Source organism: Trichechus manatus, unplaced genomic scaffold, assembly GCF_000243295.1.
Source record: "Trichechus manatus latirostris isolate Lorelei unplaced genomic scaffold, TriManLat1.0 scaffold00068, whole genome shotgun sequence".
Classification (NCBI taxonomy): Eukaryota; Metazoa; Chordata; class Mammalia; order Sirenia; family Trichechidae; genus Trichechus; species Trichechus manatus.
The window spans coordinates 4,259,722-4,277,478 of record NW_004444004.1 but is presented as its reverse complement, the minus strand read 5'-3'; positions in this window follow the sequence as shown (position 1 = coordinate 4,277,478).

Here is a 17,757-nt window from a genome sequence, read left to right as displayed (position 1 = left end):
AATTGGTATTCAGTCAATTCCTGGAGCCTTGTTTTTTTGCCAGTGCATTCAGTGCAACTTGGACTTCTTCCTTCAGTACCATCAGTTCCTGATCATATGCTACCTCCTGAAATGGTTGAACTTTGACCAATTCTTTTTGGTACAGTGCCTCTGTGTATTCCTTCCATCTTCTTTTAATGCTTCCTGTGTTGTTTAATATTTTCCCCATAGAATCTTTCAATATTGCAACTCGAGGCTTGAATTATTTCTTCAGTTCTTTCAGCTTGAGAAATGCAGAGCGTATTCTTCCCTTTTGGTTTTCTACCTCCAGATTTTTGCACATGTCATTATAATAATTTACTTTGTCTTCTCAAGCTGCCCTTTGAAACTTTCTATTCAGCTCTTTTACTTCAGCATTTTATGAATATAAATGTGAAAATCCTGAACAAAATACTATTGAACAGAATCCAACAGCATATTAAAATAGTTATATACAATGAACAAGTTTGATTTATTCCAAGAATGCAAGAATGGTTCAAAATTAGAAAATCAAACATAATACACCACATCAATAGAGAACAAAGGAAAAGAGTCACATGATACTCTCTATGGATGCAGAAAAAGCATTTAATAAAATCCAAAACCCTTTCTTAATGAAGACCCACAAGAAGATTGGAATAGAAGGGAAGTGCCTCAATATGATTAAGAACATATATGAAAAGTCAACAGCCAACATTATACTTAATGAAGAAAGATTGAGAGGTTTCCCTTTGAAATTGGAAGCAAGAGAAGGGTGCCCACTCTCACTGCTTCTATTCAATATTGCATTAGAAGTCGTAGCCAGAGCAATAAGACAAGAAAAAGACATAAAAGATAACCAGATTAGAAAAGAAGTAAAATGATCTCTACTCTCACATAATATTATTCTATATATAGAAAATCCCAAAGAATTTGCAAGTAAAGAGAGCTTCTAAAACTAATAGAGGAACTTGGCTTAGTTGCAGGATATGATGTCAACAAACAAAAATCAGTTGGGTTTCTATACACTGAGAAATATGAATGGGAAATTAGGAAAACAATTTCATTTACAGTAGCACCTAGGAAAAAATTTAAGCAGTGAAAGAGTTACACAAGGAAAATCACAAAACACTGATGAAAGAGATTAAAGACAAATAAATGAAAAGATGTTCTACGTTCATGGATTAGAAGAATTAATATTGTTAAGATGTTGATACTACCCAAAGTGATCTATAGATTTAATGCAATCCTGATCAAAATTCCAGTGGCCTTCTTTACAGAAACGGAAAAACCAATCTTCAACTTTATATGGAATGGCAAGAGGCCCTGAATAGCTAAAGCAATGTTGAAGGAGAAGAAAAAAGTCAGAGGACTCACACTTTCTGATTTTAAAATGTATCATACAGCTACATTAATCTAAACAGCCTTGTTCCAGTGTAACAACAGACATATAGAGCAATGGAATGAAATTGAGAATCCAGAAATAAATCCACACATGTATTGTCAACTGACTTTTGACAAGGGTGCTAAATCTATTCAATGGGGAAAGAAGAGTCTCTTCAATATATGGTGTCAGGAAAATTGGATTTCCCATGTAAAAAATGACACAGTATCCATGCCTCACACCATACACAAAAACAAATTCAAAATGGATTAAGAACCTAAATGTGCAAACTAAAACCATAAAATTCTTAGAAGAAAATGCAGGGGCAATGCTGTCGGGTCTAGCTTTTACCAATGTATTATCTAATACAATAACAAAAGAACAAACAGCAAATAAATAAATGGGACCTCATAAAAATTAAAAACTTTTGTTCATTAAAAGACTTTACCAAAAAAATGAAAAGACAAGCTACCGACTGGGAGAATATCTTTGGAAACCAATATCTGATAGGAATCTAATAACCAAAGTATATATAAAATGTGAACAACTTAACAGCAAAAAGACAAATAACCCAATCAAAAAATGGGCAAAGGACTTGAATACACATTTCACCAAAGAGGAAATTCAAATGGCCACCAAACACCTGAAAAGATGCTCAATGTCACTAGCCATCAGAGAGATGCAAATCAAAACCACAATGAGATACTATTTCGCTCCCACTAGGATGACTGTCTTAGTTACCGAGTGCTGCTGTAACAGAAATACCACAAGTTGATGGCTTTAAAGGACAGAAGTTTATTCTCTCACAGTCCAGTAGGCTAGAAGTCTGAATTCAGGATACCAGCTCCAGGGGAAGGCTTTTTCCTTGTCATCAATCTTGCCTGCTCAAGGAGCTTCTCAGCACAGGGACCCCAGGTCCAAAGGACCCATTATTCTCCTGGCTCTTGTTTCTTGGTGGTATGAAGTCCCCATGTGTCTCTGCTTGATTCTCTCTTTTATATCTCAAAAGAGATTGACTTAAAACAACCTAATCTTGTAGATTGAGTCCTGCCTCATTAACAAAACTGCCTCTAATCCTACCTCATTAACATCATAGAAGTAGGATTTACAACACATAGGAAAATCACATCAGATGACAAAATGGTGGACTATCACATAATACTGGGAATCATGGCCTAGCCAAGTTAACACACATTTTGGGGGGACACAATTCAATCCATAACAATGGCTAAGATACCAAAAAAAAAAAAAAAGAAGGAAAGAAAATAACAAATGTTGACAAGGGTGTAGGAAAACTGGAACACTTATCCATTGCTAGTGGGAATGTAAAATGGTACAGACGTTGTGGAAAACAGTGTGGTGTTTCCTCAAAAAACTACCATACGATCCAGCAATTCCACTCCTAGGTGTATACCTAAAAGACTTGAAAGCAGATACTCAGAGACTTGTACACCGATGTTCATTGCAGCACTATTCACAGTAGCCAAAAGGTGGAAGCAAACTAAATGCCCATCAAGAGAAGAATGGATAAACAAAATGTGGTACATACATACAATAGAATACTACTCAGCTAGAAAGAGAAATGAAGTCTCGATACACGCTACAACATGGATGAAGCTTGAAGACATGCTGAGTGAAATAAGTTAATCATAAAAAGATAAATATTGAATGACCTAACTTATATAAAAAGACAAGAACAGGCAAATGTATAGAGACCAAAGTTTATTGGTGGTTACCAGGGGCAGGAGGGAGGGGGGGAAAGGGGGTTATTGCTTATGGAACACTGAGCTTCAGTTTACGGTGATGGAAAAATCTCATTGATTAAAGGTAGGGTTGCACAACTGATTAATGTAATTGTTGTCAATAAGTGTACATCTGTAAAAAATTAAATTGGCAAAAGTTGTGTGATAGATATATTTACAATGACAACAACAAAAAAGTAGCAACTGAGGCTGCTTATGTACAACCAACACCTCATGGTAACTCATTCTTTGGTTTGGAGGTTAGGGTCATAGTTTCATGGGAATTCCAGTTAATTTGCATAATATCTCTAATATTGTGTTTAGTGCTTCTGTTCTACCTGCTAGTTGATTGTGTAGTGCCTGGGGTATTAAAATCTCAAAAACAGCCATACAAGGTACAACAATTGGTCTCTATTCACCTGGAGCAACAGAGGAAGGAGAGTCAGGAGTAGGAGGAGGAAATGGAATGTTTGACTAATTGCCTCCTTAAACATCTAGCTCCTTTCCCATGTGACTAGAAGAACTGGATGTTGTCCGGCTACCATTACTGAATGTTACCATCAAAGATTCTGTAGAATAATCCTGATCAAAAGGGGGAAAAAGCAGAACAGAATTTCAAATTCTAATGGAATACAGATTTTCTTGAGTCATCGAGGCTGGATGAACCCCCAAAACTACTGTACTGAGATAATCTTTAAACCTTAAACCAAAAATATCCCCTGAAGTTTTCTTAAAACCAAAAAATAGTTTAGCTCAACTAGTAAAGAGTGTCTGCCTTGAGCATTGTGCTCTTTTAAGAACTATCTATTTGGGATGAAATCGACAACCGAAACTCAAAAAATTAGATAGGAATATTAGGGGACAGTGAGTTTATGTTTATGTTAATGGGGGAGGAACAATTCAGAAAAAAAAAAAAACCTCATTGCTGTCAAGTCAATTCCAACTCATAGCGACCCTATAGGACAGAGTAGAACTGCCCCATAGGCTTTCCTAGGAGCACCTGGTGGATTCGAACTGCCGACCTTTTGGTTAGCAGCCAAACTCTTAACCACTGCGTCACCAGGGTTTCCAATTCAGAAAAGGAGGGTGAGAATGCTTGCAGAACTTGAAGAATGTACTCAATGTCACTGCACTGTACGTATAGAAATTGTTGAACTGGTATATGTTCTGCTGTGTATATTCTCAACAGCAACGACAAAAATAAAATAAATTTATTTTTAAAAAAACATGATTCAGAAATACTGCTGCTTAGGATGAGGATACTTTTTCAAAAAAGAGAATCACCTTGATAAAAATAGTATGTGAATAATAGGACAGATGGTTTGTGGGTATAGCAAAAATAGTGAAGGTGGTATGCAAATGGAAAACACTGATGCAGGTAAATGTTTTAATTTTCTTCCAAGGATTCTGCAGAAATGGCTCTGGAGTTCTAAAATTATTTAAATACCATATTAAAAATATCTCTAAACAACTTAAAATTTGTAACTAAAGAAAATGAAACTAAAAACAATGCATACACTCAAAGATGTTGTCTGTAAACTTTTAGCACATTGAAGACCAACTGTACGTCAATTTGAGCTACTCAATAGATTCATTTTTGTGCAGAACTTAAATTTCATTTGTCATTGAATTTAATCAAAGAATACCCTGTAATGCCACAGCATGCTGTTGGATGAGAGAATAAAAATTATTACTCCTAGCAAATACTTATCAATGTGGGTCAAATATTCTTATTACTGTACAACCAAATTACAAAAACAAATTACCAAAATAAATTCATACAACTGTATCATAGCTCTCGATGTCAAATGCTTGTGTTTATCAACAGTCTTATATTTATTAATTTATCTTCATAATAATTAAATGTTATCTATTTGAGTTATCAAACAAATGTATATTAATGAACTACTGCTGTTATCTGTTTTATATATTATGGTCCTATATAAAACTTTATTTGAAGAGGTGGCTTCATTAATAAAAAAGTTTGAAAACTATTGGTGAAGATCCATCGGTCAGTTGGATTACTAAATTTTTCACTATCACAAGTTATTGGTATTTCATGTAGAATCAGAGAGAGGGAAATTCTGCTAAGTAATAAAAGTTAACATTTACTGAGCACTTCTACCAGTCAGATAGATGAGGTTATGCTGCAGTAAGAAATATCTCCAAAATCTCTGCTGCAAACCACAAAGATTTATTTCTCAGTCTTGCTCTATGTCCATTATGGCTTTGAGGAGGCTTTATTCCATGTCTTCTTCACTCCAGGATACCGACTGGAACATTACAGTCAACATAGCAGAGGGAAAGGGGGAAATAACGAATCACACACTGTCTTTTAAAGCTTCTACCTGAATGCAACACATCATTTTTGCTCATATTCCATTGGCCAAACCAAATCTGGCCATGCCTGAGTTCAACAGTGCAGAAATGTGTAATCATTCCACTGGGAGGAGCATGGCAAGAAGGGGCACAGAATATAGGTGAACAAAACTACAATCTACCACACATTGTGTGTTAGGCACCCTTCTGAAAGTTTTCAACTCTTTATCTCATTTACATCTTACAGCAACCCTATAAGGAGAGAGGACTTTGGTGGTTCAGTGATAGAATTCTCACCTTCCATGTGAGAAACCCTGCTTTGATTCCTGGTCAGTACACCTCATGCACAGCCACGACCTGTCTATCCGTAGAGGCTAGTGTGTTATTATGATGCTGAACAGGTTTCAGTGGAGCTTCCAGACTAAGACAGACTAGGAAGAAAGGTGGTATACTTCCAATAACCAGCCAATGATAACCCTATGAATCACAATGGTCCAACAAACAACTGATTGAAGGGATGGTACAGGACTGGGCAGCATTTTGTTCTGTTGTGCATGGCGTTGCCATCATTTGGCACCACCACCAACAAACAACAAAAGGTGAGGACATGGAGGCTCAGAGAGGTTAAGCGACTTGCTGAGTGTCACACAGGTGGGCATTAGTCTAGCTGGGAATCAGAGCCCAGTCTGCCTGATTCCAGAGCCTGTGCTCATAACCACCATGCTATAGTGCTTAGGTTGAGGTTCACAACAAACTGGTGTGTGATGCTCTTCAGCCTCAGCCTACAGTGGGTACTTTAAATAGGTTATGCAATTATACTGAGGGCTATGACTCCAGAGAAATCATATTCCTTATACTAATGCCATAGTCTGTTTAATGTATTAATGTATGAATCCCACAAAGATAACATTCCCAGTCATCTTCAAAGATAAAAAGCAAACACATTCAAAATACTGATAGTTCATTGCAAATTGGTTTTTTATTACCAAAAAGTACCTCTTATATTTACAAAAATCCCTGCTAACCTCTGAATTAAGTAAGCATAGTATGCAATCTAAATTGGCCCTTCCCAACAGCACACACTACAGGGGAAGTCAGCACAACTGGACTTATCCAAAGCTAAGAAGTTTCCTGAATACAATCAAACACTTTGAGAGACAGAGTAGCAGGGATAGGGGTCTGGGGACTATGCTTTCAGGGGACACCTAGATCAATTGGCATAACAAAGCTTATTAAGAAAATGTTCTACATCCTACTTGGGTGAGTGGCGTCTGGGGTCTTAAAAGCTTGCAAGCAGCCATCTAAGATGCATAAATTGGTCCCAACCACCTGGAGTAAAGGAGAATGAAGAACACCAAAGACACAAGGAAAGTATTAACCCAGAGACAGAAAGGGCCACATTAACCAGAGACTTCACAAGCCTGAGACCAGAAGAACTAGATGGTGCCCGGCTACCATCAATGAACGTCCTGACAGGGAACACAACAGAAAGTCCTTGATGGAGCAGGAGAAAGGTGGGGTGAAGAACTCAAATTCTAGTAAGAAGACCAGACTTAATGATCTGACTGAGACTGGAGGAACCCTGGAAAGCATGGCCCCTGGATTCCCTATCAGCCCAGAAATAAAACAATTTCCAAGACCAACTCTTCAGACAGGGATTGGACTGGACTGTGGGACATAAACTGATACTCATGTGTCTCTTAGCTCAAGTAGATACAAGAGACTAAACGGGCAGCTTCTGTCCAGAGGTGAGATGGGAAGGCAGACAGGGTTAAGAGCTGGATGAATGGACATGGGGAATCAGGGGTGGAAAGGAAGAGTGTGCTGTCGCAGTATGGGGAGAGTGATTAGGGTCACATAACTATCTATGTATTGTATAAATTTTTGTATGGGAGACTAACTTGAAATGTAAACTTTATTTAAACTACAGCAATAAAGAAAACATAAATAAATTTCCCCTTCCCTAGAATAGAAATAAGCCGCTAAAGGTATAGGCTCACCTAGGCCTGACTTCAGAGTGTGACCTAATTTATACTCAAGAAAAAAGAAAGGAGACTTTCCCAATTGACGGAGCCAACATAGCGCTATAGACAGTAGCACCATGCCGTCTCTCCACAGCAAAGACCCAAAAAACTAAGTAAAATAGAGTCAAATGTCAATCCTGGAACCCTAAGCGTCAACTGAAGGGATAAAGAACTCAACCAAGCACCAAATGGAATAAGAAACTAACAGAGAACCGACAGCGAGAACTACTGAGTGGAGGTCCCCTATCAGCTGACATGGCATGGATTCGCCATCTTGGACTCCTCAGCCACTGAATGGAAGACAGGGAGTACAGGAAGGCAGCTTCACAGAGCTCTCAGCAGGAGGCAGAGCACATGGTAACCAGCGATACATGATTTCCTACCCTCCACCCTTCTTCCCCCGCTCAGCCTCTGCCACTTTCTGGTGGGCTGCGGTCACTCAGCTGGGGAGATGCCAGCTCCTTGCCGCTTGGATTCACCCCGCCCACACTGGCCGGCTCCTTCGGTGCCATTTTTTTTGTTGCTGTTGTTGCTTTTTTTGGCTTCTTTTGGTTTCTTCTCTCTCTCTCACCTCCTTCCTTTCCTTTCTCTTGAACACCTGGCCCCATATGCCATCTCCGCTCCTTCTTGACAGGCTGTAAAGTGCCGCTTGGCTGGGGAACCACTTTCCAGGTCTGTGCCATCACACGGGTGGGCTCCCTGCGGGCACTTTTTTCTTTTTCTTCCTTTCTCGGTTTTTCATCTCTCTCTACTTTCCTTCTTTTCCTGTCTCCTGAATACTTGGCGCTGTGTGCCATCTTTGCCCCTTCTAAACAGGCTGTGCAGTGCCCCTCAGCTTGGAAGCCACTTCCCTGGTCTGTGCCGCCAAGCCAGTGGGCTCCCTTGGGAATTTTTTCCCCTTTTCTCAGTTTCTTGTCTCTACCATCCTTCCCTTCTTTTCTCCTGAACACTTGGCACCGTGTGCCATCTCTGCTCTTTCTAGACAGTCTGTGCAGTGCCACTTGGCTGGGAAACCACCTCCTCAGTCCGTGCCACCACACCAGTGGGCTCCTTCAGGACATTTTGTTTGTTTTTCTCTTCTTTTCTTTTCTCGGTTTCTTGTCTCTCTCTACCTTCCTTCCTTACCCTTCTCCTGAACACCTGGTGCCATGTGCCATCTCTGCTCCTTCTTGATGGCCTGTGCAGAGTCAGTTGGCTGGGGACCTGCTTCCGGTGGGCTCCCATTCGACTTTATTTTTTTCTTTCTTCTTTTTTTTTCTCAGTTACTTGCCTCTATCTACCGTCCTTCCTTACCCTCCTCCTGAACATTTTGGTGCTGTGTGCCATCTCCGCTCCTTCTGGACAGGCTGTGCAATGTCACTTGGCTAGAGACCCCCTTCCAGTGGACTCCCTTGGGGCATTTTTTTCTTTCTTCTTTTTTTATCGGTTTCTTGTCTCTCTTTATCTTCCTCCCTCTCAACCACCTGGCATCTTTTTTTTTCCTGTTTTCGCAGTTTCTTGTCTCTAAATTCCTTCCATTCCTTTCTCCCAACCACCTAGCCGTGTGTGCCTTTCTCTCTCTCTTTTTGATCTAGTTTCTTAACTCTCTTTCCTTTCTCCCACCCACCTAGCTACATGTGCCATATCTGTCCCTTCTTGATGGGCTGTGCCTTCCCACCAGCTAGAAAGCCACCAGCACATGGCTTTCCCAGGTCTGTGCCACTCTAACAGCAGGCTCCCTCAGCACTTTTTTTTGGCTCCTTTTTCTCTCTCCTCTTTCTCTTCTTTCCCACACCCACTGTATTAGTCATCTAGTGCTGCTATAACAGAAATACCACAAGTGGATGGCTTTAACAAAGAGAAATTTGTTTCTTCAGAGTAAAGTAGGCTAGAAGTCCAAATTCAGGGCATCAGCTCCAGGGAAAGGCTTTCTTTCTCTGTTGGCCTTCTCATCAATCTTCCCCCAGACTAGGAGCTTCTCCGTGCAGGGACCCTGGGTCCAAATGATGCACTCTGCTCCTGGCACTGCTTTCTTAGTGGTATGAGCTCCCCCTGTCTCTCTGCTCGCTTCTCTTTTATATCTCAAAAGATTGCCTCAAGACACAATCCAATCTTGTAGACTGAGTCATGCCTCACTAACACAACTGTCATCCATCCTCCCTCATTAACATCATAGAGGCAGGATTTTCAACATATAGGAAAATCACACAACACTGGGAATCATGGCCCAGCCAAACTGATATACACATTTTGGGGGGACGTAATTCAATCCATGACATTTCACTCTTTGGACTCCCCCCAAAAAATCACATCCATGTAACATGCAAAACATATTCACCCCATCATATCATAGCAAAAGTCTTAACTCCAAGTCCAATCTAAAAATTCCTCTTCATCTGTGAAATCTAGAATACAAGTTATCTGCTTCCAAAGGTACAATGGCAGAACAGGCACAAGCTAGACTTTTAAAAATGGGAGAAACTAGAGGAAATGAAGGGATAACAGGCACCAAGCAAGTCAGCAGAACACATTACATTAGCCCTCAAAGCTTTGAAAATAATCATCTGTTTTCTGAGCTGATTTACACAATGGCCCTGACCTCCAGACACTAGGTATTGGCCGCACTCTCCAGATTCTGAGTGGAGGCTGCTCGGCCCTTGGCTTCAGCTCCACTTTCCAGGCCCACTGGGACAGCAAATCTGCTCCTCGGCTTTAGGCACACCATTCTCCTAGTTCATCTGAGTGGCGACTCCACCCTTAGAAACACCATAAGCTATGTCTCCCCCGTTTGAAACCCCAGAGGTCATGGCCATACCTTTTGAGACTGAGGCAGCTTGGCTTCTTGTGTTCCTTGTCTCTTCAGCTTCAGCTTCCTGTGGCCTCTCGGCCCTTGGGCCTCACGTCCGCATCTGCCTTGCTGGGACAAGTGTTCCAAAGCTCTGAAGCTCCACCGATAAGTGTCTGGAGGCACCCTACTCCTCCAGGAAGCCCCCGTGCACAGGCACTAAGCTCTCTTGCTCCATGGGTCAGCAAGCCTAGCTGCATCAATAAGTGCCTGGAAGCACCCTACTCCAAAAAGAAGCCTCCTGCGCACAGGCACTTAGCTCTCTCACTTTGTGAGTCATCTCCAGCATTGTCAGGCACTGGTCTTCTGGTTCTGCTGCTACCGGTTCTCTGCTGCTGCCGCTTCTCTATCCATTCACAATTTCAAAACCACTTCAGTATTTTAGGTATCTGTTAGAGCAGCACCTCACTCTCAGTTCCGAATTCTGTCTCAGTCATCTAGTACTGCTATAAAAGAAAAACCACAAGAGGATGGCTTTAACAAAGAGAAATTTATCTCTTCACAGTAAAGTAGGCTAAAAGTCCAAGTTCAGGCATCAGCTCCAGGGGTAGGCTTTCTCTTCTGTCAGCCTTCTCATCAATCTTCCCCCATACTAGAAGCTTCTTTGCACAGGGACCGCAGGTCCAAAGGACACGCTCTGCTCCCGGCACTGCTTTCTTGATGGTATGAGGTCCCCCGTATCTCTGCTCGCTTTTCTCTTTTATATCTCAAGAGATTGCCTCAAGACACAATACAATCTTGTAGACTGAGTCATGCCTCACTAACACAACTGCTGCCCATCCTCCCTCATTAACATCACAGAGGCAGGATTTACAACATATAGGAAAATAACACAATATCTGGAATCATGGCCCAGCCAAATTGATACACACTATTTTGGGGGGATATAATCCATAACACCACTTTGCTCTACACAACACAATCTCTCCCCTCCCTCCTGCCTATCTGCACTGTGTGCTGAGCATTGCACCCCCGAACAGCACAGGCACCGAATACTGGAATCTGCCCTGCACTGACTCCCAGCTCCACCAGATCGGCCCCAGTATGTGCCACAAACGACCCATCCAAGCCCCTCCCCATCCAGTGGACCTGCCCTGCTGCACCATAGCTGAGCGACTGGACCTGCCCGTTGGACAAGGCGGTGAGAAGTAACCTGTTCACAGACAAGAAAACAAAAAGAACACCCAGCCCAACTACTCAGAAGTAACCAAATAAAACAAAATAGCAGGATGAAACAAATAAATCTACAATCAATAAATGAAGAAAATAACTACTGAATGTGCCAAAGACAACAAACAATATCAAAACATATTAAAAAAAAAAAAAGGACAGGATAGTTCCAGTATGCAACCAAAATAAAATACCAGATGACTTTCCAGTAGAAGAAAAGTCACTGGAACTACCTGATAGAGAATTCAAATCTCTAATATTCATGGCTACCCAACAGTTGAAAGAAAAGCATCCAAAAATAAGGGAAAAATAGACAAAATCACGGAAAATACAGAAAAAATCATGGAAAAGACAAAACAATGGAAGAATTCAGGAAAATAATACAGGAACAAAATGTTAAAATAAATTCACAACTAGAAATTATACAAAAACATCACTTGGAAATCTAAAAGATTAACCGAAAGATTTCAGAAACGGACAGTGTCATAGAAGGTTTGAGGAGTAGGTTTGAAACAATGGAAGACAGGATCAGTGAAATTGAAAACAAATACTTGGATACAACTTTGTTTAGAAAAAATCAGAGAAAAGAACAAAGAAAATGAAGAAACACTGAGAACAAAGTAGGATAGAATCAAAAGTAAAAATTTGCTAGTGATCCGAGTTCCAGAACAGGGGGAGAAAATGGAAAACGCAGAGAGGCTCATCAAAGAAATGCTGACAGAAAATGTCCCTAATATGAAAGATGAAAAGCTGATCATCCAAGAAGTTCAATGAACCCCATATAGAATAGACCCCAAAAGAAAATCATCAAGGCATATCATAATCACATTTGCTAAAATCAAAGACAAAGAAAGAATCCTGAGAGCAGCTCAAAAAAAGGAAAGTCCCATACACAGGGAAAACAATAAGACTAAGATCTGATTACTCGGCAGAAACCATGCAGGCAAGAAGGCAATGGGATGACTAAAAAAACCTTGAAAGAAAAAAATTGCCAACCAAGAATAATATATCCTGCAAAATGCTTACTCAAATATGATGGTGAAATTAAGACATTTGCAGATAAACGGAAATTAAGGAAATATGTAAAAACCAAACCAAACTTTCAAGAGTTATCAAAGGGAGTCCTTTGGTTAGAGAACCAACAACATCAAATGACAGCCTGAATCTAGGACACAAGACCTTATCAAACCACAAAGAAAGTTAACAAACCTACTCGTCAAAATAAAGAAGAAAAACATAAAGTCTCAGTAAAAACAAAACCTACAAAAACAAAAGAAATGAAAAAAATCCACAAACAAAAGGAATTCAGCACAAGAGAGTAAAAGGAAGAAAGAAAATGTCAGCACCACAAAAAAGGCACTACAAAATGACAGCAATAAACTCACACCTATCAATAATTACACTGAATGTAAATGGCCTAAATGCACCCATAAAGAGAGAGAGAGTGACAGAATGGGAAAAAAACCCCACAGGATTCATCAATATGCTGTCTACAAGAGACATACCTTAGAAACAAAGACATAAATTTATTGAAAATCAAATGATGGAAAAACATATATCAAGTAAATAGCTACCAAAAAAGAGTAAGAGTGGCAATACTAATCTCAGATAAAATAGACTTTAAAACAAAATCCACCATAAAAGACAAAGAAGAGCACTACAACATGATTAAAGGGATAATCCATCATGAATACATAACCATAATAAATATGTATGCGCCCAATGACAGGGATCCAAAATACATAAAACAAACTTTAACAGCACTGAGAAGAGAAATTGACAGTTCCACAATTACAGTAGGAGACTTCAACACACCACTCTCAGTAAAGGACAGAACATCTAAAAAGAAACTCAACAAAGATACAGAAGATCTAAAGGCCACAGTCAGCCAACTTGAACTCATAGACATATAGAACACTCCACTCAACACCTGGAAAGTACACATTCTTTTCCAACGCCCATGGAATGTTCTCCAGAATAGACCACATCTTAGACCACAAAACAACACTCAACAAAATTCAAAACACTGAGATAATACAAAGTATCTTCTCTGATCACAACACCATCAAAGTAGAATTTAACAACAGGAAGAGCAAGGAAAAAAATCAAATACATGGAAACTGAACAACACCTTGCTTCAAAACCACTGTGTAACAGAAGGAATCAAAGATGGAATTAAAAAATTCCTAGAATCAAATGAGAATGAAAACACATCATACCAAAACCTCTGAGACACAGCGAAGGCAGTGCTAACAGGTCAATTTATGGCAGTAGATGCACACATCAAAAAAGAAGAAAGAGACAAAATGAAAACATCAGCTACACAACTAGAACAAATAGAAAGAGAACAGCAAAAGAAGTCTACAGCCACCAGAAGAAAGGGAATAATAAACATCAGAGCAGAAATAAATTAAATAGAGAATAGAAAAACAGTAGAATCAACAAAACCAAGAGTTGATTCTTGGAAAGGATCAACAAAATCGACAAACCATTGGCAAAATTGACAAAAGACAAACAGAAGAAGACGCAAATAATCCAGATAAGAAATGAAATAGAGGACGTTACAACAGACTCAACTGAAATAAAAAGAATTGTAACAGAGTACTATGAAAAACTATACTCCAACAAATTGGAAAAGCTAGAGGAAACGGACAAATTTCTAGAAACAACTGCCTACCCAAATTAACACAAACTGAAGCTGAAAATCTGATCAGACTCATAACAAGAGAAGAGATTGAAAAGGTAATAAAAAAAAACTTCCAACAACAACAACAAAAAGGCCTGTCCCAGATGGCTTCACTGGAGAATTCTACTAAACATTCAGAGAAGAGCTTACGCCAGAACTATTCAAACTATTTCAGAACATAGAAAAGGAAGGGATACTTCCTAATTCATTCTATAAAGCCAGCATAACCCTGATACCAAAACCAGGCAAAGACACCACCAAAAAAGAAAATTCCAGACTAATATCTCTCATGAATATAGATGCAAAAATTCTCAATGCAATTCTAGCCAATAGAATTCAGCATCATATAAAAAATAATAATACACCACCACTGTCATGAATTGAATTGTGTCCCGCAAAAATAAGTGTATCAATTTGGCTATGCCACAATTCCCAGTATTGTGATTGTCCACTATTTTGTCATCTGATGTTATTTTACTGTTTGTTGTAAACTCTATCACTATGATGTTAATAAGATGGATTAGCAGCAGTTACGTTGATGAGATCTCCAAGATTAGATTGTGTCTTAAGCCAATCTCTTTTGAGAGATAAATGAGAGAAATGAGCGGAAAGACAAGGGAACCTCATACCACCAAGAAAGGAACACTGGGAGCATAGCATGTCCTTTGAACCTGGGGCCCCTGCACTAAGAAGCTCCTAGTCCAGGGGAAGGTTGATGACAAGGACCTTCCTCAACACCCGACAGAGAGAGAAAGCCTTCCCCTGGAGCCAACACCCTGAATTTGGACTTCTAGCCTACTGGACTGTGAGAGAATAAAATTCTGGTTGTCAAAGCTATCCACTAGCGGTATCTCTGTTATAGCAGCACTAGATAACTAAGACAATGACAAAGTGGGACTTCTTAAACATGATCATCTCAATCGACACAGAAAGGCATTCAACAAAGTCCAACACCCATTCCTAATAAAAACTCTCAATAAAATAGGTGTAGAATGGAAATTCCTCAACATAATAAAGGGCATCTATACAAAACCAACAGACAATATCATTCTTAATGGAAAGAGGCTGAAAACATTACCCTTGAGAATAGGAACAAGAAAAGGATGCCCTTTATCACCACTCCTATCTAACCTTGCGCTGGAAGTCCTAGCTAGAGCAGTAAGGCAAGAAAACAGAAATAAAGGGCATTGAAATTGGTAACACAGAAGTTAAACTGTCCTTATTTGTGGATGATATGATACTATATATACAAAACCCAAAAGATTCCATAAGAAAACTACTGGAACTAATAGAAAGATGCAGTAGAGTAGCAGGATATAAGATAAACATACAAAAATCAGTTGGAATTCTATACACCAAAAAGAGAATGATGAAAAGGAAATCAGAAAACAATACCATTAATATAAGCCCTAAAAAAAATGAAATACTGACTTCCGGGCAACATGGCACTATAGACAGAAGCACCACACCGTCCCTCCACAGCAAGGACACAGAAAAGTCGAACAGAGACAAACATCAATCCTGGAACCTTAAGCATCAAACAAAAAGATAAAGAACTCAACCAAGAACCGAATGGAATAAGAAACTGACAGAGAACAGACAGCAAGGAGTGTTATGAGCGGAGGTCCCCTAGCAGCTAATGCAGCATGGATATGCCATCTTGGACTCCTGCAGGAGATCAGAGAACAGGGAGTACGAGAAAGCAGCATCACGGAGCTCCCAACAGAAGACAGAACAACCAGTAACCAATGATATTCACTTTCTCACCCCCCACCCTTCTTCACCCCCACTCAGCCTCCTCTTCTTTCTGTGGCCACAGTCTCTTGGCTGGGAGGCACCAGCTTCAGCCCTGTGCCACTTGGATGCCACCCATCCACACTGGCCGGCTCCCTGAGTGCCGTTTCTTTGTCTTTGGTGTTGCTTTTTTCTGCTGCTTTTGGTTGCTTCCATACCTTTCGCCACCTTGCCCTCCTTTCTCTCAAATACCTGCCTCCGTGTACCATTTTTGCTTCCTGAAGACTGTGAAATGCCGCTCGACTGTGGAACCGCTTCCCGGCCTGTGCCACCACCCCGGTGGGATCCCCGGGCCTTTTTTTGCTTGTTTGTTTTGATTTGTTCTGTTCTGTTTTGTTTTTTTTGTCTGTCTTCTTTTTCTTTTCTCAGCTTGGAAGGCCCTTCTAGCCAGGCAGTACTGCGTGGCATGGGAGCTACTTCCCTAGTCCGCACAGATGCGCGGAGAGACCCGTGGGGGCATTTCTTTTTTCTTTGTTATGTTTTTGTTTTCTTTTCTCTCTTTTTCCCTTTTTGTCTTTCTTCATTTCTCAGTTTCTCATCTCTCTATACTTATTTTTTCTTCCTGTCTCCTGAATACTTGGTGCTATGTGACACCTCTAACTCTTTTAACCAGGTTGTTCTTTGTGGCCTGGGAGCCACTTCCCCAGTCTTCACAGCCACACAGGTGGGATACCTGGGGGCTTTTCTTTTATATTTTTCCCTAATATTTATTTATTTATTTGTTTTACCTTTTTTCTTTCTTTTTTTTACTTTTTGTTTTTCTCTGTTTTCTCAGTTACTCATCTCTTCACTCCAATGGCAAGCTACCTTAGCACTCTTCTGTTTATGCGTTCATTTCTTTGTTTTTGGATGCTGTTTCTCTCTCCTCTCTCTCTTCTTTCCCATACCCATCTTAGATCCACACATCACAGTCTCCCCCCTCCTTCCTGTCTACCTGCACAGTGAGCTGAAGATCACACCCCGGAGCAGCACAGGAACGGCCTACCGAAACCTGCCCTGCACTGATTTCCGGCCCGCCCTGTCAGCACTAGTATGTGCCACAAACAAATTATCCCAGCAACTCCCCTTCCACTGTACCTGCCCTACTGTACCATAGCTGAGAGACTGACTCTATCAATTGGACAATGAGGTGAAAAGTATCATGCTCACGATGAGCAAACAACAAAGAAGGCACAGGCCGCCTGCTCAGACATAATCAAATACAACAACAAAGCAGCACAAACCAAACAAATCTTCAATCAATAATGAGGAAAATAACTACTGAATGTCCTGAAGACATCAGACAATATCACAACATACAAAAAAAAAAGGACAGGATGGTTCCAGTAGGTGTCCAAAATAAGACACCAGATGACTTTCCAGTAGAAAAAAAGACACTAAAACTACCTGACAGGGAATTCAAATCTCTAATATTCAGAGCAATCCACGAGTTGGAGCAAAAAGCAGACAAAAATGAGGGAAAAATAGACAAATTCATGGAAAAGGCAGACAAATTCATGGAAAATACAGACAGAAATGGAAGAATTCAGGAAAATAATACAGGAACAAAATGCCAAAATAAATTCACAACTAGAAATCACACAAAAACAACAATTAGAAATCCAAGATAAACAACAAGATTTCAGAAATGGGCAGTGTCATAGAAGGGCTGAGGAGCAGGTTTGAAACGATGGAAGACAGTATCAGTGAAATTGAAGACAAACACTTGGATACAAGTCTGAGGAAAAATCAGAAAAAAGAATAAAGAAAAATGAAGAAACCCTGAGAATTATGTGGGATACAATCAAAAGCAAAAACTTGCGAGTGATTGGAGTTCC